Here is a 22002-nt window from a genome sequence, read left to right as displayed (position 1 = left end):
TTTTACATGTATTTGTGCAGAACTGAGAGTTGACTGTCTAGGGGAGGCAGAGAAAGTCTTTTCTCAGAAGACTAAGAAACTGTTATAGTATAACAAATAAGGATATTATCACAACTGTAATACAGCTTGACAGAAGATGCTGTATTTATTTATTTATTGCTGTACAGAAACTGACAGGATATTCCAATATGTGTTTTCAGTTGTTTGGTTTTTGAACTTTTCTCTTCTAGTGCTTTTCATCTACTGTAAGGTAACTTTACAGTAGTGTAATGAATGTAAACTTTACTTAAAGTTTATTGGTGAATTTTACTGTATCTGCACAACTCTATTTATGCTGCATACTGTAACAGACATTGACTTGCAAGATGTTTCCTGTTTCCCAAAAGGAGGTTTTTGTAACAGTGTTTTGAATTGATCTCATTAGTGTTATCTAGACAGGAATGTAGTCTGAGTATTTGACAGCTTTGTGTCATCTGAGGCCAAAGATTAGATTCTGACAAAAGAGAATATGTTTTTGACTAAAATGTTTGACTTTGACCTGGAAGTTTGAAGTTTGCACAAGTTGGTGTGTAGTTTTGAGACTGTGTTTATAGTTGTGATAATTGTGATGTTTCATGAATTGTGTGTTAGCAATCGAGAAAAGCTGTAAAACCAATACAATTCCTATTATAACCATTAAAACCATTACATTTTCTATTAAGTTTTGGGCAGGGTTATATTGTTTTTTTCAGCAGGGGAGCAACAAGTTTGCATCACAAGGCTGAAGTGTTTCGGCCATCGCCTTTATCTCGCTGTTGGTAAGTGTTTTAACATGATAAATTTTATGTCAATATAAACTGCAGTTTCCGGTGTGTGAGTGTGTGTTTGAGAGAGAGAGTGTGTGTGTGTGTGTGTGTGTGTGTGTGTGTTTCAGAGAGAGAGAATGAGAGTGTGTGCGTTTTTGTGACAAATGAGACATACATTTGTATAATGACAAGGGTATGACATAGGTATTACAAGGAGAAGGTGACTTTTCAAGACATTGCCCCATGTCCCCACTTTTCAAAACGCTTATAAATCACACAGAATGGAGTGTATTGAAAATAGCTCAAAGTTTCCTGTAAGGGGTATGTTTAGGTGTAGGGTTAATGTAGGACAATAGCACATACAGTTTGTACAGTATAAAAACCATTACGCCTATGGGATGTCCCCACTTTTCACAAAAACAAACGTGTGTGTGTGTGTGCGTGTGTGTGTGTGTGAGTGTGTGTGTGAGAGAGAGAGAGAGAGAGAGAGAGAGAGGGATATATATACACACAATATTGTATATAGTGTAATAATTCAAATAGCTAATTAAACACTAAATGTTTTATTAAAATTATAAAACTGCAGAGAGTTTTCTGTGAGGGTTAACTTTAGGGGTAGGGTATAGGATAAAGAAAATATCCTTAGTACAGCATAAAAAACATTATGTCAAGTCAAGTCAAGTCACCTTTATTTATATGGCGCTTTTAACAATACAGATTGTGTCAAAACAACTTTCCAATATCAAAATAGGAAAATAGTGTCAATAATGTAAAATGACAAGATTAAACACTCAATTTTCAGTTAAAGGCATTTCATTATTGAATTCAGTGATATTATCGTCCAGCTCAGTTCAGTTTAAATAGTATCTGTGCAATCAAGTCGACGATATTGCTGGAAATTAAGTGTCCCCAACTAAGCAAGCCAGAGGCGACAGAGGGGAGGAACCAAAACTCCATCTGTGACAGAATGGAGAAAAAAACCTTGGGAGAAACCAGGCTCAGTCGGGGGGTCAGTTCTCCTCTGGCCAGACAAACCAGCAGTTCAATTCCAACCGCAGCAAAGTCAGATTGTGTAATGGACTCATTTGGTTCCCGTGGTCTTGTCCCGATGGCTGTCTAGGTGACGAGGTCCTCACTGCGGATCTGTCTCTGGGGCTCATCTAGGTGTCCTGATCTCTGCTGACATTCAGGGCTGTAGAGGTCATCTCTAGGTGCTGATCCAACATCTGATCTGGATACGGACTGGATCGGGTGGCTATGGTGACCTCGGAATAAGAAAGAAACAGACTAATATTAGCGTAGATGCCATTCTTCTTACGATGTAACAAGTACATCGTGTGTTTTAGGAAGTTTTCCCGGTTCTGGTTGACCTAATTAATGCAGCCTAACAATCGGATTTGAATATTAGAAGCGTATTACTGTATTATGTGTAAGCCAGGTTAAAGAGATGGGTCTTTAATCTCGATTTAAACTGGCAGAGTGTGTCTGCTTCCCGAACAGTGTTAGGTAGATTGTTCAAGAGATATTCTAGGTATTATCAGATGGCCAGAGTTTTGAGAACGTAGTGGACGTGGAGGACTATAATGCGATAAGAGCTCGCGCAAGTACTGAGGAGCTAAACCATTCAGAGCTTTATAAGTAATTAAAAAGATTTAAAAGCTGCTGCATTTTGGACCAACTGGAGTTTGTTTATTAGGCGAGCAGAACTACCACCCAATAAAGCATTACAATAATCTAACCTTGAGGTCATAAATTCATGAATTAACATTTCTGTATTTGACTTTGAGAGCATAGGTCTCAATTTACATATATTTTTAAGATGAAAAAATGCAGTTTTACAAATGCTAGAAACGTGGCTGTCAAAGGAAAGATTGCTATCAAACAGCACACCTAGATTCCTGACTGAGGACGAAGAATCAACAGAGCAGCCATCAAGTGTTAGACAGTGATTTAAGTTATTACATGTGGGGGTTTTAGGTCCGATAATTGTGGCCAGCTTCTCACACAGCTGGAGAAGGAGAAGAGAACTTGCCAATGTCCAGGGAGATCTCAGTCTGCCAAATCACCAGCTTATTACCGAGTCACCTACCAGGTGGGGATCCAGGGAACAAATGATTGCTCGAGTCCTGGAGCAAGAGCCAGCCATAAGCAAAGTCCTTGCCTCTGATAAAAAGGCAAGACATTTGGTGCCCACCTGGTATGATCTTCAGGTCCTGGAGTCTGTTCACAAAGCTCTACGGCCACTTCTAGATTTCACTGACGCATTTTCAAACCAGTGCTTTCTCTGTTCAACGCTGACATCCTTGCACCTCAAGAGGAAGACACGGACCTCACCAAATCAATCAAAAGCTCAATTTTGGAGTATCTCACTGAGTGCATTTACATGCACCCTCTTAATGCAATTATAATGAGATTTTGGCAATATTGCGATTAAACTTTACCTCATGTAAATGGAATACTTTGATCTAAATAATGCAATTAAGCTCATAATAGCAGCAAGCATAATCATATTAACATAGGAGGTGTATGCCGATTTTAATCAAAATATACATAACACCTTAATCGCAGTATTGCCGCTCTGACCAAAGTGTGCATGTGCTTGTGACATACATGAATGAATGACGTGACACGCACCTGTAATAATATGCAGATTAAAAACGATGGAGGGGAAGAAAGAATCGCATTTCTGGGGAAAACTCGCTGTCACCAGTCTCTGTTCCTTACCCTCATCCACAAATGGTGAGTAGAACGCTACGGCAGCGTAGGCAAACGAATTGCCATCACATTTCTATGGCGCTGAAAAAGCGTAGAATACAACCATACAAAAGTATTTCATTAGACGTAAATAAATTAAAACAGCGGCCAGTAACACACCTGCTCTCTCTGAGTCCATCATTTGTGATGTGCAGTGGGGTATGTGAATAATGGAAGTAAAAAATAGCTTTGCTCTTGACATGTAAACATCATAATGCAATTAAGTCCTTACTCTGATTATTATAAATAATCACATTATTTGTGCGCATGTAAACGTAGTCAATGACAAATATTCTGATCCTGAGACCAGCAGGCTGCTGAGCATTTGCTCCCTCGCTGATCCAAGGTTTAAAACCACTTACATTGAACACAACAAAATTCAGGTGGTGAAATCCCAAGCTGTTGACGAGATAGAGTCCCTACTTGTTAACACCCACTCTGAGTCCGACACTGTGGAGTCCAGTTCAACAGCAAGTGCAGAAGCTCCACCTGAGCCACCAGACCGAAAAAAGAAGATATTGGGGACCTTCTTCAAACAGGCGACATCCTCATCTTCTTCTAGGGCTTTGACCCAGAGGGAGGCAATTGAAAAGGAACTGGAAAGCTACTTGCAATCTGCAAATGCTGACAGTGACATAAATCAACTAAGGTGGTGGAGCATCCATGAGACAAATTTCCCCAAATTAGCAAAATTAGCTAAGAAATACCTGTGTGTTCCAGCAACTAGCTACCCATCTGAGAGGGTTTTTAGTGCCAGTGGGAACATAGTTACATCCCACAGAGCATCTCTTAAACCAGAGACAGTTGAAAACTTGTTCTTAGCTAAAAACCTGAAACCCAAGTTACAAGTTAAAGTAAAACTTGTATCCCAGTTTAATTATTTCCCTCAGTTGCACAATGAGGTTAATTGTGCATTGCATGCATTAATTTTTTTTACAGAATGCACTTTCTGTACTTGTTTTGCACTATTTCAGTTACATATACATGTGTTCATTTAATAAAAAGCAGCAAGTGGTCACTTGGTCTATTTATTTATTTATTTTTTAACTGCTTAAATTTTCACTAAACATTTTGTATTTTCTTTGTAACAATAGCTGTTCTATCTAAATTGTTTTTGTTGTGTTTTAATGGTGGCAAAAGAAAATCAAGTTTTTTTATGATGTTTTATTAACAAAGTTCGGGAGGAGCACGTTCAGATAATTAACCTAATTAACACGAGAGGAGCACAATCAGTAATCAACCCAGTTAACAAGATAAGAGGTGTGTATACATACACAGCTGACTTACCTCTGTTCCATGACAGTTCTCCAGCATCCCTCCGCCACCCCTTCTCTGCACTTACATCTGTTCCTGTCCTAACCTGTACACTGTAAAAAAAAAAAAAAGTTGAGCCAACTTAAAATTTTAAGTCAACCAGCTTCAGCAGATTTTTGAGTTTTCTCAACTTGTCGTTTTAAGCTTATACAACAAAAATTTAAGAATCTCCCACAAAAATAAGTTGAGCAAACTCAAAAATCTGCTGAAGCTGGGTTGCCTTAAAATTTTAAGTTGGCTCAACAATTTTTTTTTTTTACAGTGTAGAGGAGTACACAGGGTTCGGGCCAAAGTTCCGAGCTCGGAGCCCTCCCCTCGGACAGCACGCCAAATATGCATAAACTTTATTCTATTTATTATATGTAAGTGTAAACTCGTGAAATTATTTAAAAGCAAATCCAAACATATTGAGATATATATTGAATATCGTAAAAAATTTGACAATATCGAGATATCAATTTTTTTTATATATCGCTCAGCCCTAATACTAATACTGCAATACTGCCACCTGCTGGTATGAAGAGTTATTGCTACTCACTCCGTTTGGCCACTGACTGTAGTACATTTTTTTTTACTTTTTGGCCCAGACACATGAAATGCTGCTGGTTCTTTGATGTCGGCTTGGTGTGTCACAGCCTTAAGACCATCAGTGAACAGACTGCAGGTGGTCCGTAGATGTGCCATCTCAGGATTCATCTGTGTGTCTTTGAGAACCTTTTAGGCAGTGATCCTAGAGCCCTTCTGATACCGACAGTCATTCATCTGAATCAATGTATGAATCTTCTCCAGCATGATGTACTGTATTAAGGACACTGAGCTCAACATGCTTTAAATATATATGCTAAGTGAAAGAAATGCCAGATCCCCTTATTCACGCACCAAAGCTGACGCTGAAGATCTGCACTGAATGACAGCTTTGCTATTTTAAAGTACAATGTGAAGCTTTTTCATGACCCCTCAGGGAAACTGGCCTATTCTCTCTGTACTAATAAAACTGTGCTCACTGAGCCATAACCAAACCTTATCTGAGTCACATCAAAACATTGTGAAGCACAGTGGATGACGGTGTTAAATTCCTAAACTGACCCTTCTCTCAACCCATACTCATGTTCAAGCAAATCACAGACCCTATTGAGCTGTGTGTGTGTCAGCCTCATCGTTTATTTATTAGCTTGCTAAACATCCTCCATGCATTAAGCTATGAGTGCATGTTTAGACTGAAAAAGTGGATTTATTACGCCAACATGCAGCTGAGCCAATATATGCCCACAAACAGGGCCGCCTGCAGGATCTCAGTCCATGGTAAGCCAAATGAAATACATGACTTGTTTTGAGATGATTGAAAAGGTGGTCATCTGCTTTTAAATATGTAAATATAAGTAATTGTTTGTTTTGTTACATTTTAATGTTATCATAATAAGCTTTGGTAACACTTTGGTGTCCTTGTTACGGTGTAATTATACATTCATATACTGAGTAATATTAATTAGCTACATGCACATACTATACGGGTAGGGTTTGGTTTAAGGATACTTGAATGCAATTAATTATGCATAATTTATTGTTATTATAATAGTAAGTACATGTAACGTGTAACAAGGACACCTTAAAATAAAGTATAAAAATAATAATAACATATTAGTAACATGTTGTTAAATAATGTGTATTATTATTATTAATTATTATTATAATAGTATTAATAGCATAACATTGCACCAAAGGACATTTTATAATCTAGGACATTTAACTTTTTTTTTCTTTTGTCTTTTTTCATTGTCAAATTCTAATATATTTTTAAAGACTTATTGGCATTGACAATCTTGGGATCTGCAAGGCCCTGATATAATTGCCTGTTTTACATTTCTGCATGTTGGTTGGACCATTACTGTATTGGTCACACCACATTACTTTTATTTGGCAAACTATGTATGTATGTATGTATGTATGTATTTATTTATTTATTTATTTATTCATCCAATATCAATAAGCAGTGACACAGTTTTGCTAAAATATAATTTAAATAATATCAGAAATAATGAGATTTTATGCAAATCTACTTAAGAAATAATAATCATTGTATGTTTCATTGTATGTATGAAGTGACCTACAGCTGATCTAAAGAGTAAATTTTGCTGTTAAACTGCTATGCTGGATGTAGTTTCTTCCACAAACAATCATTTTAAAGAGCAAAAACAGTCGAGGTTTCTAGTCATTTCAGACAGAAAGGCAACTTTTGATACCACCATCTGCAGATCTCCACACAGCTGAACTTATTATATATCATGGCACTCTGTTCGTTAATAAAAGTACAAAGACATTTCTGGAGCAATCATTATTAACTTATTTACTACCATTATTACTAATTTTGTAGGCAAACCTAGATTTAGCGTTTGTTCAAGCTCCTGAAATGTGTTCAAGCATCTGCCAGTGATATGGAATACCTTTTGTTGAATACATATCAACAAAACAGAACAAAAAGAATTGTTAGCTCACACATCATGGACACTGCATTAGCATGAGTGAGTGGTGCATCTGATAGTCGTAATGGATTGGCATGCCTCTAATGTCAGCATGAGGATATGCTTGGATGCCAGCTAACCTCTGGTGACATATTGTACAGTGCCTGTGAATCAACCACGAGCCATCAAAAGGGAAATATAATGGGCTGGTCATGTAGGCAAACACCTGTTCACTATCAGGGATAAATTGGAGAGGACAAAAGCAGCATTGGTGACTCAATGGGGTGAGTTTGAGCCCTCATAGGGCACTTGTAGTAGACTGAGCAGGACTGCTGAACACTCCCACAATAACTTGCACAATTAATCATTTCCCACACCAGTGTGCAACTAATTTAATTGATTCCTAAGAAAATAGAGGCAAAGTGCATCATAATGTATGATTTACACCATAGGTCTTCAACCTTGCTCCTGGGGACCCACTGTCCAGCAAAGTTTGCCTATAGCTAAAACCCTACAGCTCTGTACAAGCTAATGAAGCTCTTCAGGATCACTTGCAAAATCAGAGGCCAGGAAAACTGAAGGAGGTTGGAAATAAAATTTGCAAGATAGTTGGTCCCCAGCAGCAGGGTCGAAGACTTAAGATTTTCATTATTATGATGGATAGTGTGAATGATAAGACATTTCATAATTTGTACATTGTACAGTAAATAAATTTTCACATATTAAAAATGTCAGTCTTGTGAAATCTTTAAGAAGTCAGAGTAGCCTGTTCAAGCTTGTGATCAGTCAAGTAATCATGACTGTTTAGCTCCTGGTCTTGTACAATCTTAAAATCATTCATTCTGATTTAAAATGTTAACAAATCTGTTGGGTTAATGATTCAATGACTCACTCATAATACTCAAAAGACAATCACTGCTTGCCATGGTTACCAACAAAAAGTCACTGAATGAATCAGTGAACAAATATTTTGTTCACTGGGGTGAACCAAGACACCAGTTTCCAGCTGTTGAAGGTCTTTTGAGATGTGCAGTAATTTGGTTATCAAGGTAATAAATATAATCTATAATATCTGTGTGTTGCCACTGAATCCCTAATGCCCCAGAATTAAATAAGCATTTATTTTCAGGTCAGGACTCATAGCCCTAAACATAGCATAATTGTGTCTCTCTGTAAAACTGCACCATCACGATAATGTTAGATTCACTAACGCAATATTGCAAGTATTGTTCTTACTAAACTTACATTATTTTGATTAAACCAGGCATTATGTACCTCAGCAGCAGATAAATTAGTGCTTTCCAAATGCACTGAAGGTTGCAAACTCTAAATTTGTTATGGCACATTGGACCAGCTCGGCACCTTCCCCTAACTTGTACTTTTAATAAACATTCCTCACAGTAACTTCCACTTTCAAAATTGTGTTTGTGCCTCATCCTTCACCACACTTCTACAAAGACTTATTCCCTCACAACCTGTGCAGGCAGCATGAGTCAGTGTATGCTGATGGGGAAACTTTTGCTGCTGACTATGAGTTCATAAGTATTAATGGAGGACATTACCACTGTGATCAGTAGCTGTGGTTTGACACATTAATATGCTTGAGAGCTCACAGGATTTTCAACAGAACAGCTGAAAGAACAGTGAGTGCATTTTGATGTACAGAATCAGATATGCAATGTTTGATTTTATATTCCTTCATCATTTACTCACCCTCATGTTCTAAACCTGTATAAATTTAACTACTTTAACTTCTGTGGAACATTAAGATGTTTTGCAGAATCTCTGGTTGCTGTTTTCATAAGTGTCTTGAAAAGATAACAAGTTGATAAGTTTTCAAATTAGTGAAGTGAGACAGTGACAGTAATGCAGAGTTCACACTGCACGATTTTCAAACTCGTCGGATCGCTGTTGTTTTCACACTGCGTGACTATCTGGGGTAGCATTCAGTCGCTGCTGTGTTCACATTGCACGATGGATCGGCGACAGGGGCTTTCACGTTGCACGATTTCACAATAGGAAGAATCGCCGACAACTCTATCTGATCCGCAAACTACGTTTCACAACAAAAGACACGCGAGAAGTGATAAGGAAATAACGCGAGAACCTGCGTGCGTCAGACCGTTGTTCTCCTGCGAGACTGGAAGTATTAAAACAATATAGCCCGCAAATTGTCTGTGCGCTGATTTCCAGCTACAAAATGAAAAACAGATTATGCAGAAGGGAGATGCAGGGAACGTCTCGGTTACATACGTTATATGTATGACGACATAGGGGATTTACTTGGGAGCCCCAATCATCTCTTACTTAACCCTCTGGTTGTGTTCGGGTCAAATTGACCCGAAGAAGATTTTCTTTTTTCCGAAAATACTAGTTAACGTTATCGCATTGGACTCAAACTTACTGACTTTGTTCACATAGGGTATAAGTACTTCTCATAAATTTTTTTTTTTAATTTTCGGATTTTTTTGTGGGTTTTATTTCACCTAGTAACACTTGTTGTGTTCCCGGTCAAAAATGACCGGACTCCAAACAACTGCTTATAAATCTGTCATTATGCTATATTATCACTAAATATTGGATTCATTCTTTTTATCAACTTGTTTTCTTTCATTTAGGACTGGTTTTGTGTTTCTATTTGCATCTGATTAATCGTAAGCCTCATTTATCTGAGAGTAGGTACCTCATTTTTTGAGTGAATTTTTTTAATTTTATGAATAATTTTCACAATATTAAACAAAAAATTATAAAAATTTGCACTGTTTATCACACTAGTGTGCTTTAATGATTAATCAGGAAGTTTGGTTTTAAAAGCTTTTATTTTGTACAAAATTGAAAAAAGTCACACTTGTCGTGTTCCCGGTCAAAAATGACCGGACTCCAAAAAATTGCTTATAAATCTGTAATTATACTATATTATCACCAAATATTGGATTCATTCTTTTTGTCAACTTGTTTTCTTTCATTTAGGACTGGTTTTGTGTTTCTATTTGCATCTGATTAATCGTAAGCCTCATTTATCTGAGAGTAGGTACCTCATTTTTTGAATGAATTTTTTTATTTTTATGAATAATTTTCACAATATTAAACGAAAAATTATAAACATTTGCACTGTTTATCACACTAGTGTGCTTTAATGATTAATCAGGAAGTTTGGTTTTAAAAGCTTTTATTTTGTACAAAATTGAAAAAAGTCACACTTGTCGTGTTCCCGGTCAAAAATGACCGGACTCCAAAAAATTTCTTATAAATCTGTAATTATGCTATATTATCACCAAATATTGGATTCATTCTTTTTGTCAACTTGTTTTCTTTCATTTAGGACTGGTTTTGTGTTTCTATTTGCATCTGATTATTCGTAGGCCTCATTTATCTGAAAGTAGGCACCTCATTTTTTGGGTGAAAAAAAGCATTTTTTATGAATAATTTTCACATTATGAGATAAAAAATTATGAAAATTTGCACTGTTTCTCACACTAGTGTGCTTTAATGATTAATCAAGAAGTTTGGTTTTAAATGCTTTTATTTTGTACAAAATTGCACAAAGTCACACTTGTCAAAAATGGCCGGCCATTGAAAGTGAATGGGGAAGAATGAAAATAAGAGAAACAACTACCGTAGTATTCAGGAGCATGTTGTGCTTGCAAACATAAAGGCCTTGGACCTGTGCGTGTGTGGATGCATGTATACTCACGCTATCACACACACACACACACGCGCGCGCGCGCACACACATGCAGATGCTGACAAGCGAGCGCGTGACAGACAAATGCCATGCGAAAGGTCGCAACCTTCCCATCGCCCCAGCGCAAATTCGCTAACCTTGGTGCCCGCAGGGACCACTGAGTACATCGCTGCTGGAGATGGCCAAGCCGCTGTTCCTTTCCCCACAGAAGTCGGAAGGGATTTCGACTTTCAATGAAAGATAGCTTCAAGTCTTTCCTATTTGTTGTTACAACTTGGCAGTAACGACGGAGAAGCGAGCCTTCCAGAGAAGGGCGCTACGGAGGCCACATCCTGCCCGAAGGGAGGTAACATGTGGAGACACTGATATGGACTGACCCAGGCCTGGGGCAGTACTACATACGACTGGACCCTGGGGCAGATCCTACCTAGGGGTAGGGAGGAGAGCTGCCAGCAGGGCCTGACAGACGGCTCTGTCAAAGGGAAGACACGGGTTTACCGTGAGGAAAACCTTACCATGGTAGAATACACATATGGGATTACCCGAAGGGAATCAAGCCTGGAGGAACTCCACCAGGGTTCGCCGTCCGGGGAATTGAACTGGAGGAGGAAAACGGCGCTCGTATCCCCAGGTGAGGGGGAATGGCGCAGCAAGCGTGACACCGGCCAGCTCTTCCCGCCACTTACCTGTTACCCAACACACGGGAAGAAACTGGCTCGACGCGGAGATTGTAAAATCTCGCGAAGGTGTTCGGTGTCGCCCAGCCCGCAGCTCTACAGATGTCTGCCAGAGAGGCGCCGTGCGCCAACGCATAGGAGGGGGTAACACTCGCCTTGAAATTGGTACGCCAAGGCGATGGCATCCACTATCCAGTGGGCCAATCTCTGCTTGGAGACAGCCTTCCCTTTCTGCTGACCTCCGTGAGCGCGGTCAGGAGTGCTGTCTTAGCAGACAGGAACTTAAGCTCAACTGAGTCCAGCGGCTCAAAGGGACCCCTCTGAAGCCCAGCCAGGACAATAGAGAGATCCCAGGAGGGCATCAGGGGTGGCCTAAGAGGGTTCAACCTCCTGGCACCCCTCAGGAACCTCACAATGAGATCGTGCTTTCCCAGGGACCGTCCGTCCACTGCATCGTGATGGACCGCAATAGCAGCCACATACACCTTCAAGGTGGAGGGTGACAGCCTACGCTCCAACCTTTCTTGCAGGAAAGAAAGCACTACTCCAATCGTGCATCTTCGGGGGTCTTCTCGGCGAGAAGAACACCAGTTCGCGAACAGACTCCACTTCAGTGCATAGGCTTACCTTGTTGAAGGAGCTCTAGCCTGAGTGATGGTCTCTACAGTCCGTGGGAGACCGCTCAAGTCTGCCACGTCCCATCCAGGAGCCACACGTGGTCCTTCCTCAGAGGAATGCGCCAGGGAAGAGCTGTCGCAAGGAGTATGAGTTCGGGAAACCAGGTCCGGGTTGGCCAGTACGGCGCGACCAGCAGAACCTGCTCCTCATCTTCCCTGACCTTGCATAGTCTCTGTGCAAGCAATCTCACTGATTGCCGCAAGGCCGGATGCACTGCCAACAACTCTAGGCAGTTGATGTGCCAAAGCAGTCGAGGCCCTGTCCAGGGCACCGAAGCTGCCTGCCCGTTGCATGTAGTGCCCCAACCCGTACTGGAGGCATCCGTGGTGACAACGACATGCCGGGACACTTGTTCTAGGGGCACCCCGGCCCGTAGAAAGGCAAGGTCCGTCCAGGGGCTGAAGGAGCAGCAACACTCCTGTGTGATGTTCACACAAAGCGTACCGCGACGCCATGCCCACCTCGTGACTTGGGAGTACAACCAGTGCTGAAGTGGTCTCATATGAAGCAACCCGAGTAGCGTGACTGCGGCTGTGGATGCCGTATGCCCCAGGAGCCTCTGAAAAGGGTTTCAGTGGTACCACCGTCCTGCCTCTGAAGGAACTCAGGCAGCTCAGCACGGACTGGGCACGCTCGTTGGTGAGATGCGCCACCACACTCACCGAGTCTAACTCCATACTGAGAAAAGAGTTTCTCTGCACGAGGGAGAGCTTGCTCTTTTCCCAGTTGACCTGAAGCCCCAACTGGCTGAGTTCTGAAGCACTGGGTCCCTGTGATCACACAACTGTTCTTGCACGCGGGCCATGCTCGAGATAGTTGAGGATCCTGATGCCCACTTCCCGTAGTGGGGCAAGGGCGCCCTCCGTGCCTTCGCGAGGACACGGGAGGGACAGGGACAGCCCGAAGAGGAGGACCCTGTACTGCCATGCCCGACCCTCAAACACAAACCGTAGGAACGGTCTGTGTCGCGGAAGGATCGAAACATGAAAGTAAGTGTCCTTCAGGTCGATCGCTGCAAACCAATCCTGGGGCTGGATGCATTTGATATGCGCCTGTTCGTCAGCATCTTGAACGGGAGCCTGTGCATGGCCCGGTTCAAGACTCGCTGGTCCAGAATTGGTCGAAGACCACCGCCTTTCCGGGGTACGATGAAGTAAGGGCTGTAAAACCCTTGCCTCATCTCGGCTGGAGGGACCGGCTCGATTGCATCCTTTGCCAGGAGGACAGCAATCTCCTCGCGCAAGACAAGAGCGTTCCGAGCTACCACTGAAGTCTCGAGAACGGCGCTGAACTTCGGAGGTCGCCTGGCGAACTGAATCACGTAGCCGAGTCGAATCACGTAGCCGAGTCGAATCATGCGCGTGAGCCAACGAGACGGGCTGGGCAGCGTGAGCCACGCCTCCAGACGCCGTGCAAGTGGCTCCAACGGCACGATCGACGTACCTGCGGTGGTGCAGCGAAAGGGAGTAGAGCTGGATGGTACAGAAGGCTGTGCGTTCTGAGGCATCCTCGCAAAACTCCCTGGGTCCCAGAGGGGACTGGCTAGAGGTGCTTGGGGAGGCACTGCATCCCCTGAACCGCACTCTCTTGGCCGCTGGCAAGATGAGTCGTGGGCGAGAGTGAGGAGGCAATCGTTGCACACTGTCGGCCCATTCACCTGAAAACCCGGAGGAAAAGGAGAGGCAGAGGCAGCATGGCGGAACAGAACCAGAGATTTTCCACCCGGCCCTCCTCCGGGGGAAGGTGCGGCGCTGTCCCTGCCGTCTCCTGAGAAACAGCTTCCCACATCACTGGGTTGCCCGTGTCAGGGCCACTTTGTCGCCTATCTGGGCGATTAGGGGCCGACTGGGACACAGGGGGCGCCGCACTCCTGCGAGAGGCTCGACGCACCGGCATATGGGACGATTCAGCACGGGGCGGCGCAGCTCTGGAGGATGTGGGAGGGCGCCCATGGCGACAAGCAGACTGGGGCTTGCCCTGCGGCGGAGCGGTGCATCACGCCGGGGCAAGATGTGCTACTTACCTGTTACCCAATTGACCTCGGTCTGCTTCTGTACTGCTGAGAACTGCTGGGCACAGTCCTCGACAGTGTCGCCGAACAGTCCAGCCTGGGAGACGAGTGCGGCAAACAGCGCACTGTCGACATCGCTTTTCTCAACAAGGATGAACGTGAATCTGTGAACCTTTTATAATGTTAGTAGGTAACTTCCTCTGGAATTATTACAGAGGTTGTGTGAGAAAAGCACAGACGTGGCAGATTCAGACAGGATTAAAATCACCAAGTACGTCTGTGAAATACAAATATTTCGGTTACAGAGGAAGTTTTGGTTCCTTGCCGCTGTCGCCTCTGGCTTGCTCAGTTGGGGACACTTAATTTCTAGCGATTATCGTCAATTTGGTTGCACAAAAACTAAAACCATTTAAACTAAACTGAGCTAGACAATGGCATCTCTGAATTCAATAATGAAATGCCTTTAACTGAAAATTGAGAAAATTGAGTGTTTATTCTTATCATTATACATTACTGACACTCCATCCTCCAATTTGATATTGTTAAGTGTTTTGACACAATCTGTATTGTTAGTGCTATATAAATAAAGATGACTTGACTTGACTTGACACTTTATATTAGGTGGCCTTAACTACTATGTACTTACATCAAAAAACAAGTACAATGTACAATGTACTTATTGTGGTCATATTGTATTGCAAAACACTTTTGCTGCTATTGAGGTGGGATACGTGTAAGGTTAGGGACAAGTTTGGTGGTATGGGTAGGTTTAAGGGTGGGTTAAGGTGTAAGGGATGGGTCAACAGTGTAATTATAAATTTAACTGCAGAAATTAATTACAGATGTAATTACATATATGTATTTTTAAAAATATAAGTACAATGTAAAAGCATGTATGTACACAATAATTGCATTGTATCAAATTATTAATTTAAATGCAAGTACATAGTAGTTAAGGCCACCTAATATAAAGTGGGACCAATTTTTCTAACGACCCCCTGTAAAACTAGTCCCATCCGAATAGGGCTTTAGTCAATAATCTGGCCATGTAATCATGATTTTTAGGGAAAATAATAAAGTTGTTGGTGTTTTACTGTTTCTAGTGTTCATTTCAGCTGGAAACTGCATGCATGTAGAGTACAGGTACGTTTTGTAGTTTTGTCAGATTTTTTGATTGAGTATGTATCGGAGTTTTCAGTGTCTCCTTTACTTCCTTTATTAAATTTTCTATTGTTGAGAAAAAATAACGCTCAATAACACATCCTGTGCTGACCTCTGAAGACACCAAGGCTGTGTCTATCGCCCCGTTAGCGGTTAGCGTGATGAAAACTACCCCTCCACTTTAGCCTCTCCCCCTGGAGCTCTACCGGTAGATTCATTAACACATTAACACAGAGTCTGATTTAAATGGAGCTGCTCTCATGGGCAAGAATCTATTAGAGCAGACAACCTCTGTCACATCTCCTCAGCATCTCATCTGGCTCTCATGACTCCTGACAGCTCTGGGAAAAAGAAAAGTGGCCTCCAGTAATGAAGAAACACTTTAACTCAGCAAGTCTGTGCAGTAGGCATACATTTATGCAAACGAGCTGCGTTGACAGGACTTTTCCGTTTTCCGAAAGCTGGGACTACTAGTCTAAAACCCCAGTCTCAGCTTCGGTTCATTTCACTCTGGCAAAACAAATTCTTGTTTGGAGCAGTCGGCCGCTGTTTGAGTTGGTTGACTGGATGTCAGTAGTAAATTTATTGAGTGTTCAAATTATCCCAGAGGTTCCGGATGCAACCGGGAGGTGGAAAGTAAGTTTCCTAGGGCTTGAAAAAAATCAATGATGGCCACATTGTGGTGACACACGAAGATGAAGATATTTATTTACAATGTTTTAGTTGAAAAATCATCTTGCACAAAACGAGCACAAAATAACATTCCTGATGAGAACTTGAACAAAAAAAGTAAAGTACTTCTCACATAATCTGGTCTGGAATGCTGTGAAAACAGTGAAATGTCCTGGTAGTGCTATACTAGTCTTGCATAACCATAGCATAGCATGCAAAATACGTATTTAGTTGTGTGTGTTGTGTTCGCTCCACGCAGCTTGTAGGTCTCCGTCTAACCGGCTAACAGTAATATCTGCTTGCTCACAATTGTCTAGAAATGTGTCGATGAATGTTGAATGTTTGTCGTTGTTATTATTTGGAGTTCTGATAAAGAATAGAGCAATACGCTGGTGTACAAACTGCAGTGCTTTATCAAACGCATATACCATGGCTGTTTAGGTGTTTACCACCGAGCTGTGGGCTAAGTGGTGATGGGCGTTCCGTTATTGATATGCGCTGCACGCAGAAGACCAATCACAACAGATTGGGTCATCAGACCAATCACCGCAGATTAGCATCACGCAAAGGAGGGGTTTAGAAAAATGAATCGTTGAACGAACAGTTTGGGAGTCGTGAGCAAAAAAGGAAAAATAAATGCATATTTTAAGACAATGAAAGTGTTTTTTTGACTTTGCATGCATGTCAACCTGTTGTTGCGGACTCCCAAAACCAAAATATGAACCTTTCATAACCCATAATAGGGGCACTTTAAAATGTTCACTGTAGTGGGAATGTGAAATTACAATTTGGATAAAATGTATAGTTTAAAGATGTTGTAACTGGTCACAACTGGTCACAAAAAGTTAAAACAAGAAAAACACAGTTTACTCCAGCCCAGAATAGTTGGCTGGCCTTTTACCATGGCCCAAGTTTTTGGTCTGGTTTCCTGCATGATTTTAAAAGGGCTTTGGACTAGAACATTTAAGACCAGAAAACCACCATTAAGCTATTTGTTTCATCAGGGCAGACTCCCTTGTGATATCATCCACACAAATAAGCAAAGCTTCAACTTACTTTATGAAGTTAATCTCTTTCTATTATAGAGGAGTCATGCTGTGGCAAGGAGTTAATGAACACCAATGTAGTTCCACATGAACATTAAAAAACTTAATTAATAGTAGGAGGTAAAACTCTCCCACAAACTCACATGCTACAAAATCTTATTTACTTCCCGGTGAGGTCCTAATGAGCAGCATTTTAAATAAAGAGATTTCCAAATTAGATTTCCTGAGTTACTCCAGAAGACTAAACATATTTTAAATTCATGGCCAATCTTTTATACACATTATATTGCTCATTTAGATTTAATTTTTTTTTTTTTCTGTCAGACTTTGATATTTTTCATTGTTGAAGATGTGTGTATGCTGTAAGTGAGTTTCTAGTTTGTATTCTTATCCACCTTTTTCTTCAACGCGGAAGTAAGCCTATGAGTGAGACTTCCAGTTCATTAGCCATTATAGATAAATAACAAGAAGAAAAACAATGTGCAATAAACGGTAAAACTGTTTGCACTACAAACCAGTGTGTTCATAATTAAGATAATACATTAAAATAATATCGTAAGACACACAAATTTCCAATATCAAGCAGCAAAATGAACTGTTTTGTACAGCTAAAAATAGCTGAACACGGATGAGACCAGAAGCTAGAATAGAATTTACAAATGGCCGCAGCCATTTTTACGGTAAGAAAAAGGTGGATATAAGCTGTATGTGTCAGCTTCCGAAATGTATAGAAAATGTGTTGTTGTGTCATATACATTTTATTATCAGAAGTGATGCATTTATAGGAAGTTGGGCTGTTTTGGATTGTATAAATGCCAAATGTTAGATTCGATACATCACACAAATCCAGCTAATTAAGGTAATATAATAATCCTGTTAATTAAGGTAAGGTCACAGGTTCAACACAGAGTGTTGATGTACACTAGATTTGAACACAAGTACATAAACCACACAATAACATCTATGAAAAGTACAGTAGGATAAGACTTTGACACCTTTATATAGGGACCTATGAAATGAGGTTCAAAAGCATCTGATTTTAATCATAATATGCTTGAGAGATTATTTATTTGTTTATCCTTTTCAATTTATTATGTGGTTTTACATTTAGATTAATTCATGTATTAAAAAGAACCCAGAACATGGAAAGGTGACTTAGTGAAAAGAGAAGAGTGGAAAACTTCACTGAGACCAAACAGAAAAAGAAAAGAAATGAACAAATCTTTCAGCAGAATTCTTTATAATTTGTGGCCATCAGTATGCAGGCTGAGAGACAGCGGATGACTCCATCACACACTCCAATGCCCCTTACAGCTCCACAATCAGCACTGTCTTGCGGGTTAGTGTTTGTGAGGGCCTGTCAACCTGCCTCGATGCACATCACTGTCTTTCATCTGCATATAAAGGACAAGGGCAGCACTTCCTGATAATGGGAATAGCATACATTTGACTTCTGCCACCCACTGCAGCAGTACGGCATACAAATGTTAATGGCTTCAACTCTTGGAAAGATCCTGAGGTCTTGGTCTACGTACTGCTCAATATTTTTATTTGAAGATCACTGCTAGATTGTTTGTGTCATACAATGGATCAAGGTGTTTAAGCAGTGTTGTTGGTAGATGCTGCACCAGCTGGCTCAAAAAGTTTTATTCTCCATTGTTGACAATTTACAAGTATCCTTTTTTAAAGACAGATATTATATTATAGTAGATGTTTTGGCAGTGGCTGATTGGTTTATGTTGTATAGTGATACTATACAGTGACGCACAATGTTTGTCAGTGCTGATGCAGGTGAATCGTACTAATTAATGCTCTACATCATTTGCTTAAAATGCACAGATGGAGAAATTTTCCATTACAGACATCAGCAGATCCCTAGCCCATTGCTTTCCATTCTGTTCAATCAAATTATTTTTGCAGACGCTACAAGAGCTCACACACGCTGTCACTGACCAGTGTTCCATAACCAGAGCCAAATGTCAGCACTCCTCACCAAACAATGGCTCTGTAATTAATCACATGTCAAAGGCGAGTCATTTATCAGTAGCTTCACATCACAACAATGCAAATGTTTTGTCAAATCCTTGGAAAGTTCAGTGGATGTCTAATTTCTTTTCATTCTCATGGGTGCCTTGACCTTCTGATACATGGTGTTCATTATAGTGGACGGACATTTATTCTGTAAATCATTTTAACTATTCATGGTGGGAAATCACATTAAAACCATGAAATTTTTATATTTAGCTCATGTACTACTGTGCTTTTTATAGGTGTGTGTTTAGGATAACATAAAACCAAAATGGCTACAACAGTTTACATGCAAATGATCCATTACTAATCGGATTCATGGCTCAACTTGATATCAAAATCTGATAGACCAATCAATAACACATGAATCTGACTATTTTCTAATTCGGATTGAAAAATACCTTGCATGTCTGCTGTTCTATGGCTTACAAATGTGTTAATGTACATCAAACCGAGTGAATGAGAATTAATATTTACTATATATTTGGTAAATAGCTCTATATGTCAGCCTTCAATTTAGATATTTTCAATTATGCTCCAGTAACATTAGCACAGTGGCTTTCTGAACACAGCGTGGGCTTAAGTTTTGTTCAAATACATGTACTGCACATGTAAACGAATATGTGAAACAGATTACAAAGTTTTAGAATCTGAAATCGGATTGGATTTATTCAGATTGATTAAAGGGGTCCTATTATGTGCTTTTTCGAAGTCTTGATTTGGTTTTTGGGGTATACTAGAATAGGTTTTCATGCTTTATCTTTCCAAAAACATGATTTTTTTTTCACATATTTTACATTGTTGCAGCACCTCTATTCCTAGTCTGTCCCAAACGTTCTGTTTAGTTTATGTTTTGATGAAACCCCTCTTTCTAAAATACAAAAGCTGCTCTGAGGCTGGCGTGCAAACAAGAACACTAAAACCTTAGTGCACCTCTTGAGATCAGGAGAGTTAGGTTTAACCACACAACTTTTACTAGCTGGCCTCCGTTACACTCATCCCCTCACTCCCAACCGGGTCACGGCACCAATGTAACCCCTCTGGTTCTACTTACCTCACTTGCTCCGAGTGGGATTCGAACCAGCGTTTCCGGCATGGGAGGCAGGTGCACTCACAAAGACGCTAAAGACCACAGCCCCTAATGTCAGTCTCTAGTGCCCCTCTTGAGATCACAGAGTGAGGTTTACCTACACAGCTCTTACTAGCTGGCCTCCGATACACTCACCCCCTAAACCTGACTCCCATCCAGGTTATGGCACCAATGTAACCCCTCTGGTTCTACTCACCTCACTCACTCTTAGCAGGATTCAAACCAGTGTTTCCAGCATGGGAGGCATGTGCGCTAACAAAAATGCTAAAGACCGCGCCCTCTAACGATTTAAGTTTGAACTGGTTATGGTACAGAATTGACCCATATTTGAAAAAGAACAATAACAAATATAGAGGCCAGGTCAGTTTATGCATTCAAATGCCAGCAAATTCATGAGCAGATGATAAGGAGGATGAGGAGAAAGTGTTAAGGTATTTAAATATTTATGATCCCTCAAGTTTTGCTTGTATAGAGCCGAGTCCTAACACTTCCCTCTCTGTCTACTTTAGCAGCCATGTTCCGTATTTAACAAAAGACCAAAGAGCTACTGCTATGTCAAATTTTTAGCATGACTCCCATCAGCACAGAATTATGACAAATGTTAATCTAGAGTGACGTAGAGCTCATGAATTTCAACATAACTGTTCAGACTGAGGTTACATTGTAAAACATTGCATCTCTATGTGATTTAGTACCACATATGGGAGTTTCGTTGTGTGTACGGAACAGAACTCTCTCAAAATTGTGATGACTGACACTGTTGTAACCATAGCAATATTTTAACATCTTCAGTGGCTGCTATCTGCTATTATTGACCAAAGTAATATTACAGCAACAAAACACTCGTTATGTTTGGCAATTTTAACTAAATCACCATTAACGGAGTCGTAATGTTTTGTTTGGAAGGTTGCTTGGCAGAGTGTGCTCATGAAGGCTTGCCATGTCCACTTATTATGGGCAACACTTTTTAAGCATTTTTAGGTTTGTTGTTTGAGCTCAGCTCCAGATTATGGAATTTATAAAGTACACTAAAAAATGCTGGGTTATTTTTTAACTCAAATTCTGGGTTCAGCTCGTTAGGTCATTTTATTGGGTTATTTTTAATATTTAAATAATTTCTTTGTAACTAAGTTGCTGGGTTATTTTTAACACTGTTTTTTTTTTTTTTTTTTCTACCCACCCGCTGGGTTGAGCCTGTCTCCGATGAAACAACCCAGCTGCTGAGTTACAGTCAGAGAACAAGCTTTTTGAGTCCACTACAGGTTAGAACGGTTCTCAGCGCCGCCGATTTGGTGCACTTCTTCAGCAAAATAAAGATTTGTATGCATTTTATTTCATTTATAATGTCTTTATTGTGCTGTAAATTTTATTATTTTACGCAATGCAACATAAGAACAAGATGTCAGTCAGCTGCGTCAGCAGCGGTCACTTCGCATAATGGAAGCGCCTTTTGCCTTGCATAAAATAAATGGATTTTATACGTTATAGTACGTTAGAGTTTAATTTAATTTGATGTTAAAATATGTTCTATAATGTCAGTACTGTTTGTTTATGGGCATGTTTCGGAGTCAGTCATGGCATCTTTTTAGTGAAAAGTGAAATGGGAGGCTGCGGTCTGAGGTTCTCAGCTCCCTTGACGAAC

This window comes from Onychostoma macrolepis, chromosome 03, assembly GCF_012432095.1.
Source record: "Onychostoma macrolepis isolate SWU-2019 chromosome 03, ASM1243209v1, whole genome shotgun sequence".
NCBI classification, from domain to species: domain Eukaryota; kingdom Metazoa; phylum Chordata; class Actinopteri; order Cypriniformes; family Cyprinidae; genus Onychostoma; species Onychostoma macrolepis.
This window is presented reverse-complemented; position numbering follows the sequence as displayed.